The sequence below is a fragment of the Lactuca serriola genome, chromosome 4 (assembly GCF_051521515.1).
Source record: "Lactuca serriola cultivar US96UC23 chromosome 4, Lser_US96UC23_V15, whole genome shotgun sequence".
NCBI lineage: Eukaryota > Viridiplantae > Streptophyta > Magnoliopsida > Asterales > Asteraceae > Lactuca > Lactuca serriola.
The window spans coordinates 72,724,408-72,741,062 of record NC_136411.1 but is presented as its reverse complement, the minus strand read 5'-3'; the positions used below and the strand labels follow the sequence as shown (position 1 = coordinate 72,741,062).

Here is a 16,655-nt window from a genome sequence, read left to right as displayed (position 1 = left end):
GGCATCAAACATACTAACTACTGCATCGGACCGAAGTCCGGAAACTACTACTAGCTAAACGGGCCGACATTGTGGCCTTAGACCCATTCCTACTGGAAGGAAACTCACCTGCACTGCTGGAGTTTGCTGATACCCTTCTGACTGCTATCAGACACTCTCGAATTGCTGCTCCAAAAACTCCCCGATCTACTAATACCAAATATAACACTTAGTCTAACTGTCCTCCCAAAAGCCAACTAAGTCAACTCTGCCAAAGTCAATGTCCTAGTCAAAGTCAACCTTCCAGGTTGACCCTACTCACCAAGTCAGCATACTGACTCGCTGAGTTCATAAGCTCAAAAACCCCTTTCATTCGCGACTCGACTCGTCGAGTCAGACCATGACTCGCCGAGTCTACTGATTTCCGAGTTCTGTCCTGCTCAACTCACCGAGTCTCTACTCAACTCACTGATCCGAGTCTTAACTAGAAGGGTTTGGGGTTTCGCGACCTGACTCGCCGAGTCTAAGGCAATCTTCAAAAGACTTGCCGAGTTGTTCTTCCAACTCGTCGAGTTCCTGCCTATCTCATCCAACTCGCCGAGTCTACCTATGTGACTCACCGAGTTACTACGCGACTCACGCCTGATATCTAGCCCGACTCGCCGAGTCATCTCCCAGACTCGCCGAGTCCATACGTGTATTTCGATAATTTCGAGTCACAGAGCTACTCCTTTGCTCCAAAAAAATAGATCTGGGTTCCTAGAGTCCATTAGCAACATAAAGTTGGTAACTTTACGTGCTTCTTGTCTCATAATACCAAAAACCAAGCTAGAGAGGAACTTAACTCATGGGAAATGGCTTTTGCATAGCAGCTAACAGGGGTTTTCTGCATCTTTGATCAAAATAGAGCTCAGATCTGGAGTTTCAACTCCAGATCTAACTTGTGCACCAATTTCTCATCACATACTCTCAAAGAAACCCTAAAACTCCATGAAAGATGGATCTAGAAAGGAGAAAGCCAAGGATAATGATTCATTACCTCCAAATGCTCTAAGAAGTTCCACCAACTCTGGATACAAGGCCTCCTCTTGCACTATTATGACTCTCTTCTCTTCCAAGCTTCAAATTACTTCACCAAGGTAGATCTTGCTCCCAAAAACGGTTATGGTGGCTAGGGTTTGGGGTTCTGGACTATAGGGGCCGCAAAATGAACCCTAGGGAAGAGAATGAGGTGGTTAAATAGGGTACAAAGTCCCGGAATTAGGGTTTCCCAACCCAGACAAGACTCGGCGAGTCCACTTGTCGACTCGCCGAGTCGGTTACTTACTTTACACCCGGATCCCGCTCCGACTCACCGAGTTCCTCCCTGGACTCGACGAGTCGACCCTCTTTAACTTATGGTTTTCCTTTCCTTTCTTTACCTTTCTGATTTCGGGTGTTACACATGCTATAACATTTCTTTGTATTATTCACACACCTATATACATATAAAGTGGACGGATGTAATGACTATTAACAATTATGTCATCCACATGTGCGAATAATTAGAAAAAAACACGTCTTTATAAATAGAAAAATATGTATTAATAAGTAAAAATAGATATTTTTAAATAAAAATATGTACGTATGCTTCAAAAATACACATTTATGAGTAAACATATGTTTTTATCTTATAAAATACATAGCCATAAGTAAAAAAAACATGCCTTTATATTAAAAATACGTATGCATGTTTAAACATATATGTATTTATACATTAGAATGCATATTTATACCAAAAAGAATGTGTAGCCATCCAACATTTTTTAAGGGATGAAAAATGAATTTTTCAGGCTATGCAAAAGGTGTTCAAATTCCATTTCAAAAACTTCAAAAATGACAATTTACTTAACCAAATTAACTTCAACCTTTCCAAATTCAATTATAATCACATGATTGTTAATTAGGGTTCTAAGCTTTGTTTTAACACTAATTCAGAATAATATTAATATCATTAACATGATTTATCCATCAATAAAAGAGGTCGTGATCCTCATTTTCCATTAAAAGTTCAAAACACCATTTATGATTTCTACATTGTATTTCTTCCATGATTTACACATAAAAAAATTGGTTCTATTTTCAATTCCTAAAAGGCCTTAAATTTATAATAACTTTGTAATTTAGATAGTTTAAGGGATTATGGATTATCCACCATTGTTAGAGCTCATATACTTCCACAGAGCTTCGTAACATCAAAATTAACTGTAAGGTTGATTCCTTAACCACGATTTAAATTTAGGATGATGAAATCTAACAATTGAATAACAAATGTCTAAATTAGTTTTTAGACGGATTAAAGAATGATTCAATAGAATTAGGGCTTAAAACACCTATCAAAACTACCAAAACACAAATTAGAATATGACAATGAATCAACGCCAATATATTAGTGATATATTGTTAAAACCTAAGTACTCAACCTAACATCAAATGCACCATATGATTTTGAAGTGGTGTCGATCCAAAAATTTAGGTTTTTAAAATGAAGAAGACAACTCCATTAAAATACCATTAACCAAACACCCCTAATAAAAGAGCTTTTTAATCTCCGTTTAAGCCATTAACTTAGTAAATCCAAAGTCCTTAATTAATTAATCAACTATAATAAATAAACACTTTTATTTATTTTAATAAATAAATATTTTAAATTGATTTTGTTTATTTGGTAAACAATATATAAACATTTTTATCTATTTATTATTCTGATTGGTAGTAATAAATTTATCGCATACAAATATATTATGTATTTTATATCTTTAATTTATCTTTGTGTATGATCACATATGTTTACTAGTGAAGTTAAAGGGTAGTGTTTAATGATTACATTTATTTGTATGTAAGGTGGTTTTCATAATGAAATGAAAGTACATTGCTATTATATGTAAGGAAATGATTACATTTGTATTATCAGTCAAAATAAAAGTACGTTATCTATATTGGTATGTAAAGTTTAAATTCATTGCTTTTTTCTGTAATTCCTATGTTGAACAAACATCTAGGGCTTCACAACGAGGTACACAAAAATATAGAGCACTTTCCACAACTTCAGTGACCGACTACAATGCAAGCTTTGCAAAAATAACTGCAACACTCTATATAATGTGTGTGTGTATATATATATATATATATATATATATATATATATATATATATTGAATTTAAACTAAATATACACTTGAAAAAGGGACAATTTCAAGCCATTTGTGGAAAAAAACAAAGTTTAGTTTGAGTTGCATATTATTGATAGTGTAAAAATAAAAAATTAAGCTAAAAAGATAACGGTTCCAAAAGGTTTAAAAGTAATTTCAAGTGTTTATCACATCCTAAATTGCTTTTATTGAAAAAAAAAATCTATATCATCATTCCATTAGTAGTTTTCTGATCATATATAATATATTAATGATTTATGAAATGAAAGAAAAAAGAAGAATTGGTTTTGTTGTTCAACTTCACCCGATATATTTCAAATCGTCCTGAACATTTAACAATTTTTAACACAAACCACCAAACCTGATAAAAAACTTTCGCTTTTGTAGGACAAAGGTAAAATTGGTATCTGTTATGATACATATACCAATTTAAGTATCTTAAATATTAACAAACCCATGATGCACCTGAAAAAATGAAAGCAAGATGAATAAATGATATCACATGACCAAACAAAATAGGCAAAATTATTTAAACACCCAACTTTGGCGTCTAAGCACCCGGGATCTTTAGAACCAAATAATTTAAAAAGTTTATGATAATAATCAACTTTACTTCAACAATCAAACCATGATTATTATTTTAATACACATCCAAACACTCTTAAATCTTTTAATATCATGTTAATTCTCCTTTCCTATTAAGTATTGTACGGATAAATGATAGCTTATACTATAAGAGCAAACAACATTGTCTTACAAGAGATGGACTAATTCTAGATTACAAATGCATTTTCTCTTTAAAATTGGAAGCCATACTTAATTCCTCAAATAAACATGAAAAAAGCCATTTTTTCACATTTCTATTTGCTACTTTGTGGGGTGCCGTTAAATTCAGCTGCAAATGCAAGAACGAGTAACGTATTTTCATTGGTTTGTTTATTAGAGAATCCTACTTTATCCTCCATATTATACCATTGTACCGATATAATGGTTGGTTTTCAAAAGTTCAATGAAAATACAAACAAGATCATGACTTTTAATTACCTCCCGAGCATTAACATTGATGACATAAGTATAAAATTATCCCCAGCCGAAGAGTAAAACCAATCACGTGTGGGAAATTAAGAAAGTGAATATCGTTAAGAGAACAGAGGATCATGAGACTTAAAAAGACAAATTTGGCAACAAAACTCAATAGTAAAAACATGAATTATGACTACTTTCAGCAAAAAACCAAACTCCACAACATAAAAACAAAGTCTAGAACTCTTGATCTTTATGAATCTAAGTAAATATAGATTCATCAATTCTCGTATGACCCTATTCACTATTCGTTGTAGTTATATCACTAATATGTACACATATACATGTTCCAGCCATAAACAACAAAAATTGAACAGTAAGATCAAGATTAATAAAAAGACACAACTTGCAGACAAGAACCTTAGCGAACTAGCTACAAGACTACAACCATGGTGGGGAGATCTTGTACACTAATCTGCAAAAAGATGGATGTCACTCATAAATATGAGATGGTTGATTATAGGCGGGTCCAATAGCAAAGTCAGGATCTTATGGCCCATATCCAAGAAATACATTGGTGTATCTTTCTTCAGGTATTGCAAAATCTTCATTCCCGTGCATTTTATATCAACCTGTGCATGCATTCTAAGTGCTCCTAAAAATTGATGAATTTATAGTATTCTAAATTATTATAATGTAATTACAATAATTAATTTATTGTCTTTTCCAAATGATCAAAATGATAAATAATAAGACTTTAGAACTTCCATGGGGTTGCTCAATAATCATACTACGTCCCTGATTGAAACATAGGAGAAGAATGCTTTTTTGAATTTTGGAAAAAAATTTGACAATGAAGAAAGTTACCGTTAGCCCCATTGTGAGCTTTACATCATCAACAAGCAACATAACAGTTGGAGCCCAAAAATTTAAACTCGATATCCCTTGCAACATACTTTTTGCTCCAGACTATTTTACCAGATACATTTATCATTTCCAATCATCCAATTCCATTGGTTCGTTCTTCGATTATATGAAAAAGCAAATTGATAGAACATACATGTTTTACATTCCATGAATCTAACTATCCTTGTAAACAGTTCCAAATTCACCTTCTCATAACAAATTAACAATCATGAAGTTTTGCGTAGATGCATCAAGCTGACAAAATGTAAAGCTTCTGGTCACATTAGCCCTCTAGCTACACCATGCCAAACCTTTCGTCTCATATAATCCACACCTTTTCCATCTACACACCAACAATATAAATTCCAACAAAACCTCATTGTTAAAAACACATGATTTTGATAAGTATTCAAAAAAGATATGTAAACTTTGATAATCCTACCAGTAACATCTATATATGTTCTTCCATTCCCATTAGCTGCAATTGGAAATAAGTAGATTAAGAACCCCAAAAGGAACTAAGTGAATAATATTGCATAACGATAATTACAATAAAAACAATCACAAACTTGGAAACTCATCTGAATCCAAATCTCCATACATCATTCTTTTTCTGATTGGGCTTATTAAGGGGCCCCCTTATTACATCACGATCCTCCTTCAATGGCACATAACTCATCTCCAACATAATCTTCCTTTCTGATGCTTTTGTTGTGGGTTTATTATGTTGTTCTTTAATAAATCAAGGGTTAGTTCTTTTGACTTGCTCCAATTCAACTTGGAGTGAAACCCAATAACACTGTGAATGGTAGAAAGAAACTAAAATTGATGAAAATAAACCTATCAGTTGGGATAACAACCGACAAACCCTGGAAGAAAGCAAGACATGTTTAGCAATTTAGAAGGGAAGAAATTACGTGGGTACCTAATTTAGGGCTCTTAGTAGTCGATGGAGAAAATTAGACCCTTAAATCCTAAAAAAAACAATTAAGAACAAACATATGAAATTATACGGACCTTAAATACAAAATGAAGATAAAATCGGCGTGAAGAGGAAGTCAGGTGACTCAGCCGCAATCAAGGAGAGGTGGCAGTAAAAAGGGTTGCAAGAGTGGCAAACAACTTTGGGGAAACAACGCCGCCAAGAAGGAAAACCTATCGCAAGTCTTCTACATCATCGTGAGGTCAGGCATACCGAAAGCAAGCATGCGTGAAGCTTTTATCGATAACCAAAAGACTTCATTTCTAGAAACCCAATATCACGAACTTAACCAAAATTAAGAGGCGGTAAGCAACTTTGGGGGAAACAAACCAAAAGGTGAAAAAAAGCTTTGGGAGAAACACCGGTAAGAATGAAAACCCACCCTCAAGTCTTACGCATCAGAGGTAAGAATTACTGGAAGCAAGCAACCAATTTTGTGAAACAGGCAACCAAATAGCTCGACAACATAGCGTTTTGTTAATGATGGTGGGTGAAACAGGCAGGCAAGTAGCTCATCGACAAAGACAACTTGGTTATGATGAAGAAGGTTTCACATATAGCTATATGATATATTATTAATCCTATAGTGAAATCATTAGTTTCTTGCATATAAACTTCAACAATGAGTATGTGTCTATGTAACTCCATGCATTTTATCTATTTAAATTTTATGGATTTGTTAACTTGTTTTAAATTAATGCCAACAACACAATTCCCATGCTCAACAATTGGGAACCATACATAGGAAACTTAGATAGAAGTTGTAACATCCCAAAATTCACAATAAAATTTTTCATTTTTCAGTTTAGTAAAAATCATTGTTTCAATCAAACCCAAGTCATAAAAACCGAATATCCAAATACAAATATCCCAAAATTAGAGTATCATAAAATCTCCAAACATATCACTAAAGGATGTGTATGATCACACCTTCACCTTGCCCCGATCATCAGAAGTACCTGAAATATAACACTTAAACTGTAAGCCAAAGCTTAGTAAGTTTCCCTAAAATACCATCACACAACATATAATAACATGCATACTGGGTCTACAACCATTGGGTTGGATTACTTGTGAGACTACAACATGAGTTTGGCTCCCACCTGACCCACAACTCATGTCTAGATTGATGCTGAGGCTACAACATAAGTCTGGATTGCCTTTCCGGCCCACAACTTATGTCTAGCTTGCTCCCAGGTTTGTTGGCCTTCGTACAAAATAGTATTGCCTCAACCCAACCACACTATGTCAACATATAACATATAACCATCAACAGATAATCATGCAGATCTAACATATCACTACATCATAACAACTTCCTATATACCAAGATACACAACCTAGTGGGGCGACATTGGTACCTTTGACCCACGAGTACAATAAAGAGAACTCACATCATAGTCTGAAATGTACTAAACAAACCACTGCTCCAACTGTTGAATCTACCGATCACCTATACAATAAGCAGTGACATAACATCAAACTAATACTCAAGATATCCAAAATGCCCTAAGTCAAACTTGGTCAAAATATTGATCAATGTCAAAGTCAAAAGTCAAAATTCAAAGGGAAGTCAACACAGACTGAGTACGCCTCGCATACTCAGTCACTACGTTGGGCGTAGTTGCGATCCTTCCAACCCATGCGGCCTTAGCCCAATATGCGTAATATACCTCCTGGTATACCTAGCGTACTCCGTCTGGATATACTTCTCTTCATTAAGTGCTTAATCCATAAAGACTTCATATCCAAAACTCATATCCAGACCCACATATCATTCTAAGTCATAAAGTTTCCAGCTTTATGACTTTACTTGGCTAGAAGTGGTCCAAAAACCAAAACCCTAACTTAATCCTCAAACCAAACACCATAACTATTATATAGAGGGAAGAAAAGGACCAATATCACATTTTTATGGTTTTTAGCACCTAAAAACGTCTAAAAGGACAAATCTTATGATTAGAGTAAGCCATACTTATAAACACCAAGCTTATGGGACTAAAATACATAAAAACCTAAGAACTAGCAATATCCAAGGAAAACATTCATCAAGTTTCAAGCTTTATACCTTCAAGGGATGCTTGAGGGTGAGATACTTCTGGATCTAGGTTGTCTTGAGCTTCCAAGATGATTCCACTATCTTTTCCTTCCTTCAAGATCACAAAATAGACACTCTCAAGCTCAAAAATGCTCACACAGTGGATTAGGGTTAGCAAGAGACGATTTGGGAGATGGAGGTTGATGAAGGAAAGGTTTTTAAGCGGATAAGGATGTTTAAATAGTGCTTAAACCCTAACAATTAGGGTTTGCTCACTAGCCACGTACGCCTAACATACACATGAGTACGCCCAACATACGTTCATAAACATGCGTTTCTTTTTAACAAGCTACGCCATGTGTACCCCCCAAGTACACATGGGGTAAGGACCAATATTGCAACGAATTTACACTTTGGGCTGAAAATGAAATTTTACGTGATATTTGGGTGTCATAATTCTTTCCACTTGAATCATACTTTATCCTCGAAGTTCGATGGTGCGAATAACTCAAGGTAATGCTCTCGTATCTCTGCCTCCAGTTTTCAATTCCATTTGGAACCCTTCCGATGATGCTATTGAACCATGACCAATGATACCAACTTGTTGCGCCAGACCTTTGTCTTCCTATCCAAAATAGCCACTGGTCTCTCAACATAATTCTGGTGATCATCAACCTGAATATTATCCAAATGAACAACTGCTGAATCATCAACCATACACTTCCAATGCTAAAAAATATGGAAGGTGTTGTGAATCTGACTGAGCTCCTCAGACAGATCCGGCTAATAGGCTACCCTACCCACCCTAGCTAATAATCGAAATGAAACAATATATCGGGGCCCTAACTTGCACCTCTTCATGAAGAGTATTACACCCTTCCAGGGTGATACCTTTAGTAAAACCATATCGTCGACCTGGAACTCCAACTCGGATCGATGTCTGTCAGCATAACTTTTCTGCTGACTTTGAGCTGCCTGCAACCTCTACCTGATCTGTTGGATAAATTCTGTCATCTGGAGAACTACCTCGGCCTTTCCCATGATCATGTGACTGACCTCTCCCCAACAGACTAGGGTACGACATTTCCTCCCATAAAGAAGCTCAAATGGCGGTGCACCGATACTGGAGTGATAGTTGTTGTTGTAAGAAAACTCAGCCAAATGAAGGTAGGAGTCCCAACTCCCACCGAAATCGATAACACAAACTCTTAACATGTCCTTGACCGTTTGGATGGTTCGCTTGCTATGACCGTTAGTCTGTGGGTGATAAGTTGTGTTAAAATGCAATATCGTACCCAGTTCCTCGTGGAACCTCTGCCAAAATCAAGAAGTGAAACGAACATCTCGATCAGATATAATGGAAACTAGAACACCATGTCGAGCGAAAATATCGCGTACATACAAATCTGCCAATTTCTCGGCCTAAGAGCTCTCCCGAATAGCTAGAAAGTGGGCACTCTTGGTTAGACGGTCCACAATGACCCATGTCGTGTCAATCCCCTTAGTCTTCCGAGGTAACTTGGTGATAAAATCCATGGTGATTTGTTCCCATTTCCACATGGGAACCTCCAAAGGCTACAATTTGTCGTGTGGCCTCTGGTGCTCAGACTTGTCTATCTAATAGGTCAAGCACCTCTCAACATACCAGACTATCTCCCACTTCATGCACAACCACCAATAACTAAGTCTTAAATCTCGATATATCTTTGTGGCTCCAGGGTGTATCGAAAATATGGACTTATGTGCCTCCTCCATCACAGTCTGCCTGACCCCACCAAAATATTGCACCCAAACTCGACCACATCGAGACAACAATCCACGAATATCGATAGAAAACCTGTCAATCTCATCCGTAATTCTCTCATGCTTCCAATTTTCCTTCTTGACTCCTTTGGCCTCAGCCTTCCTGATCAAATCCAGAAGTGGTGAATCGATAAAACTCCTCATATATATTCCTTTTACAAAAGAACTTGCCGACTTGCGGCTCAAGGAATTAGTGACCACATTCGCTTTCCCAAGGTGATACAAAATCTCGCAATCATAATCCTTGACCATGTCAAACCATCTATGATGCCTTATATTCAGATTTGACTGATCTATGAGAAAACATCACCACCCCAACTCTAGATCATGTGTTGGATACCAAAACTCATGCGGCTTCAGCTGCCTAGAAGCATACACAATAACTCTCCCACACTACATGAGTACTTCCCCCAAACTGGTGATAGAAGCATCACAATAACTTCAAAATCCACCACACCCTTCTGGCGGGTCAACACAATGCCTCACATAATTTCTATCTCAGCGTCACGAACGCAGCCTGTTGCTTAGGTCCCCAACGGAAATCCATGCCCTTCCTCGTCAAACGAGTGAAAGGTATAGTAACCTTGGAGAAATCCTGATTAAACCTACAATAATACCCTGTTAAACCCAAAAAACTCCTAATCTCAAAAGGAGATTTCGGAACTTCCCACTGCATAACTGCCTCAATCTTTAACAAGGTGTCCCAAGAACTGGACCTCCCGTAACCAAAACTCACACTTCGAGAACTTGGCATAAAGCCACTCCCTTCTTAAAATTCCCAGCAGCTCTTGAAGATGCCTCTCATTCTGCTCCTTGATCTTGGAATATACTAGGATATCATCGATAAAAACAATAACTAATCGATCGAGCATCGACCTGCATGCCCGGTTCATTAAATCCATAAATGCTACAGACGTATTGAGCCCACACGACATCACCACAAACTCGTAATGACCATAACTAGTTTGGAACACGGTCTTCTCCACGTCCTCCTCTTTAACCCTCATCAGGTGATATCCTGAACCCAAATCGATCTTAGAGAACCAAGATGCACCCTACAGCTGATCGAAGAGGTCATCAATCTGCAGAAGTGGGTAACGGTTCTTCACTGTTAACTTGTTCAACTCTCGGTAATCAATGCACATTCGCTGTGAACCATCATTCTTATTGACAAACAAAATCGATGCTCCTCAAGGCAAACTGCTCGGTCTGATAAATTGCTTGCCTAACAACTCCTGAAGTTGATATGAAAACTCTTGAATATCTAGTGGTGCTATACAGTACGACGGCTTAGCAATCGGAGCTGCATCGGGAACCAAATCAATCTTGAAATCAACCTGCCTCACAGGAGGCTCATATGAAACTGAAACCCCCTTCTCCATCCGAGTGTCAATGACATAAGCAAGATATCCCAAACATCCATGTTGAAGATATTGCCAAGCCCTGGAAGTAGAGCAAAAGGTTGATCCAACCAGGTACTCTCACTATAAATGATCATTTATCTCCTACTTGGGGTTCGAACTATAGCCCGTTGTCCCTCACAGTCAATCAATACACCAAAATTGCTCAACCAGTCCATCCCTACTATCACACACACATCCCCCCATAGGGATAGGAATCAGATTGATCGGGTAAGACACCATGAATATCTGCAAGGTATAATCCCGAATAATGCTTAATGTAGAAACACCTTGTTCATTGGCGATGGAAACCCACAACAGACACTCTAACTCTCCAAGAGTCATATCAAAATTCCAACTAAAGGACTGAGACACAATGGACCGACTCGTACCCGAGTCAAAAAGCACAAGAGCAGGCAAGGAAATCACAAAGAAGGTACCTAGAAGAATCATAATCTTAAGCATACCAGAAAATAACTTGATGAAATAATAACTAAAAACATACCAATAATGACGTCAGGCGCCGCCCTGGCCTCTTCAATTGTAAACTGGAAAGCACGACCTCGAGCCCTTGGGGGCTCTGCCCTGCCCTGGTGTCCATCCGTGACCCCCAAAGTAGTCGGGGATGGTGCCTGTATGGGCCTGACGACTAGCAAAGGATAGTTTTCCTTCACATGGCCAACCTGCTCACAATGGTAACAAATCCTGGTGCTCGCTAATGGGGTCTGCTGACGACAATCCTTCGCATAATGCCCCTCTTTGCCACATTTGTGGTACCTATAAGAAGATCGACAAACACCCTCATGAACCTTGTCACACTTGCCATAACTACGTCCCTTCTGTCCCCCAGATCATGAATCAGCGGAGTTGAACCGCTTCACTATAGGTTGTGACTGAATGGGAGCCTGCCTCTGATCCTTCTTCTAAGTCTCAATCTCAATCTCCCGTCTCCTTGCAACATCCTGAAGCACAAAAGAGGGTACTATAACACTGGGTTGACACAAACTGCCGAATATCAGTCTTGAACATGCTCAAGTATACTCAGCGCAGAAAAGATCCCTCTCAGTAAACATCTTGGTGATCTCTGTCACTGAATCCGTCTTCTTCCTTAAATCCTGATACTCCTGAGCCAACCTCTCCCTCTCCACCATGGGAACATACCTAGTGTGAAACATCTCTGAGAACTGCTCCCAAGTAACAATAGTCCTCTGCTCAGGAGTATGAGAACCAGTCACCAGGTTCGACCAGTCCTTCATGCCCAGTCGAAGAAGGTTCAGGGTGCACTCGACCTTTTAGTCCTGCGGAGAGGAACATGTGAAGATTCAACCCTCCAAATCATATAACCACCTCATAAAAATGATTGGGTCCTTGAACCTGTCGAACTCTGGAGGCTTCGTGTTGCTGAAGTCCCGATACTGCAATGAAACTCCTCATTTTCCTCCCATAGCAACGACGGTTGTGGTGGCTGCAGTAGTAGCAGTCTTAGTCAGGGTAACACAACGCTCATCAATCATCTTGGTATTAATAGACCCAAAAAACTTCGAAATAGCACCCCGGACAACAGTAGCCACCTCAACGACAATCAACTACTGTATCTGATCATCAGTCAACCCTAGCCTATCCTGGCCACCAGTTATAGATCCTGAATCACTCATGATGATTGAGCAGACAAATAGTTCACTAAGAACGTACCTATTAAGAGCGTAAACTTGAGCATAGCATAAAATATAACCAATAGAATAATAAATAGAAAATGCCGGTCACGACATTTGGTGTCACCCCGGCCTCCTCTGTCGTGAGCTGAAAAGTGTGACATCGAGCCCTCGGGGGATCTGCCCTACCCTGGCTCCCATCAGTGATCCTCAGAGTACCCAACATTAGAGCCTGCGTCGGTCTACAAGCAAGCAGGGGACAGTTGGCCTTCACATGGCCTACCTGATCATAGTGATAACAAATCTTGGTATTGGGTACTGGAGCCTGCTGACGGTAGTCCCTCGCAATGTGGCCTTGCCTGCCACATTTGTGGCATCCGGAAGAAGATTGGCAAGCACCATCATGAACCTTGCCGTACTTTCCACAAGTGTGGTCTGAGTGGTTTTTACTTAACTTAATTTTTTTGTAGACAAAGTTTGATTTGGGTCGGGTTTCCCTGGATGCAGAGAGTGCTAGGTTCTTAGAGAGTTTTGATGTGGCTTTAAGAAAATATTTTAGGCATCGTAAAGCTGACGCCAAAGAATATTTTTTGACAGTCAAAGGGTATGATGATATACTGAGAGCATTAGTTTCCCCTAAAAGATATGTGTAATGATAATTGGGAGAAATCAGTTGAGTATTTCAAACTGAAGAACACAAAAAAGGCTTCAGAGAGAAACAAAAAAGTTTGTGAACATCAACAATATGCAAACCATGGGGGGTTGTGCTCGTATAGTAGTACTTGCTATAAAAAGTCAACATACGATATATGTAATTATTTATTTAAATTATAATCTATTTTTTAATGTTAAACAGAACCTAAAGAGGGTTGAAGCGTTCCACGTTGTTCATACCGGTAAGAACGGTTTATTTGTTAGTGATGTAGCCAAGGATCAATACGTAAGTATTCAATTATAATTTTATCATGTAATTAAGTGTTTATATACTTAATTGTTAATCATTTTTGGAAACATAGAATCAATTAGTGCACGAGCTTCTAGAACAAACTCAAGGGTTAAACGGAGAAAGAGATCTAACATGAGTTGAAGAAAGAGCTTGTTTTGAGAAAGTATTAGGTTCTCGACGTGGCCATATTAGAGGCATTAGACGAAAACCTTCTACCACTCTGCCGATTGCATAATCATCACAACCACCACCACCACAGTCACAACCATCGCAGGTAAAACAAGACGATTTAATTTCAAAATCTCATATATACATATATAATGATCAATAAATGCATGTTGATTTAGTAATTGGTTTGTGATGATTATTTGTAAAAAACTTTGGTAATTGGTTTTTTTGGTACTTTTTAACTTGGTAATTAGATAGTTTGGTAGTTTGGTAAATGGTAATTTAATAGTTTGTTAGTTTGGTAATTGGTTTATGTTGGTAATTAGTAGTTTGCTTATATTTTGGTAATTGTTAATTAGTTAGTTTGGTTTATGTTGTTTAACTTATAAGTTTATATGTTGTTATTTATTATGTAGTTGGAGAATCTTCGATCAATTCTCAATGATCTGATGTGTACTGTGGAACTTCTAGCATAGTTCACGACGAATAAACCACCAAGTGATTTCGGAGGAAACGATGATGATTAGTCGAATTAGTTTGTGTTTTGTTAGATCGTTTTTCTGCATTTAGGTTTTCATGTTTTTTGCACTTAATGTCGTTACGTATCAGTTTTTCTGCAGCAGAAAATGGATGATTAAAATAAACGAACATTAGCGGCGACATTATTACCAACAACAATAGGTATTAACTGCGAAAAATATTGTAACATACCAAGTCCAGGAATATTAAATAAAACCCTAACCTTGAGCTTTTGTTCATTTTTGACCCTTAATTGAGAAAAAGGTGGTGAGCGAGTACGCGGGGCGTACTTGAGAGTACGCTTAGCATACTCGTTTGCATGTTAGTAACGCGGATGGACACCTAGTACACTGGGCGTACTAGGCACATAATGAAACCCTAATTGTGAGCAAGCTCCCTATTTAAAGGACATGATGGCCTCATTTATGGCCACCATTCCCAGACACCAAAATCTCTAAACCCTGATTCTTCGTCCTTGTAGCTGGAGAGTGCATTTAGGAGCTTGTGAGTGCACCTTTGTGATCTTGAGGTGGAGAAAGAGCTTGGAAGAGAAGGAGTGAGATCCCAGGAGTTTGGATCTGAGCTTAGCTACGTGAAAGGCTTCCTAAAAAAGTATAAAGCTTCAAGCTTTCTTATCCTTTGCTTTGGTTCATTCATTTGGTGTATTTAGGGTTTTAGTCCAAAAAGGTGGAGACTTTATGAGTAAATGAGCTCCAAAGGCCTTGATCTACCCCTTTTCACTGTATATTGTGATTTAGAGTCATAAAAATCCCATCTTGGACGTTAAGAGTGAGCCATGCATGAGATGTGAGCTTCTTAAGGAAAAGGGTTGTGTGTTTTGAGTGTTGGTGACCTTTTTAGCCATGCAAAGGCTTAAAGTCACTGACTTTAGGGATTAAGGGACATTAGAGTGACCAGATCTGAAACATGAGTCCATGTCGTAACGAATTAAGACAAATATCATGAGGAGTGTGAAACTGGGGCGTACACTGGGTGTAACCCCAGGTATGCGCAACATAGGGATCGAGCACCCCGATTCTGTATAGTAGTCGAGTACGCCCAACATAGGGAGGTGGAACGCGCAACGTACTCCCTGCTGTTGACTTTTAGGGTTTGGTTAAGTTGTGAACTATTGAGCTTATGGAGGGGTAAAATGGTCTTTTACTCTTCTATGAGTGTGGAAGGGTGAGTCTAGCTTCTTGAGGACCAATTAGCGATCATTATTATGTGATAGGCGGAGGCTAGACCGGTGGGTAGAGTTCGAGATTTCCGAGTACGAGGTTTTCACTTGCTAGCTTACGAGGTGAGTATTCTCATTATACTTACCTTGTGTGGTAACTTTATGTGTGACCAGAGGGTCTTATGTGAAGAGATGTGTTTTGAGATATCCTGCTATTTGTTTTGTGATATGCTTACTGTGTATTATATTGAGCTGTTGAGTTGAGGGACCAAAGGGTCCATCTGAGTTGTGGGACCGGAGGGTCCCACTGAGATACATTGATCGGAGGGTCTTATTGAGTTATAGCCTCGAGTGGCTAATGTGTTGTGTGTGGTATTTTGGGGAACTCACTAAGCTTTATGCTTACCGTGTTGTGTGTTATGTGTTTCAGGTAGTTCCGAGGATCGCGGCAAGGCACCGACATGATTGTACACACTGGCGGGTGATTGTTTTTATGATTCTGATATTGTGTTTTATTTGTTGACATTTGAGACATATGTAATTTTGAGAATTATGAAACGAATTTATTGTGTTTGAAAATGAAATTTTTGTTTGAAAATTTACGTTGTTACAAGTTAGTATCAGAGCCTTGGTTTCAGGGATTCGGATGCACCCTCGGGTGTGTTTGGACTCAAACTGAGGATTTGAGAACGATTTTCAAATGAGATAAATTTTCTAAAAATGATAAAGATTTTAAGAGAAGACGAGCCGGAGCAGTGTGTACAATTAGCCAGAGCCCGAGTAGTGATTTCCCAAAATACCCTCATTTTGTGTTACGAGATATTTTATGAGATATATTGCATGCTAGAGAATAGGCTAGGTAAATCAT

General features: G+C 38.2%; 1 long non-coding RNA gene across 2 annotated transcripts; it reads right to left on the bottom strand.

The window, feature by feature from the left end:
* Positions 1 to 5,165: 5,165 nt before the first annotated feature.
* LOC145101871 (uncharacterized) lies at positions 5,166 to 6,666 on the bottom strand. Of its 2 annotated transcripts, XR_013705911.1 has the most exons (4): positions 6,117 to 6,662; positions 5,701 to 5,968; positions 5,542 to 5,577; positions 5,166 to 5,442 (listed from the first exon to the last, which is right to left on the bottom strand). It is a non-coding gene; the product is annotated as an uncharacterized LOC145101871 (long non-coding RNA). The 2 variants fall into 2 exon arrangements; XR_013705910.1 differs by having other exon boundaries at positions 5,701 to 6,666.
* Between the last annotated feature and the right edge of the window lie 9,989 nt (positions 6,667 to 16,655).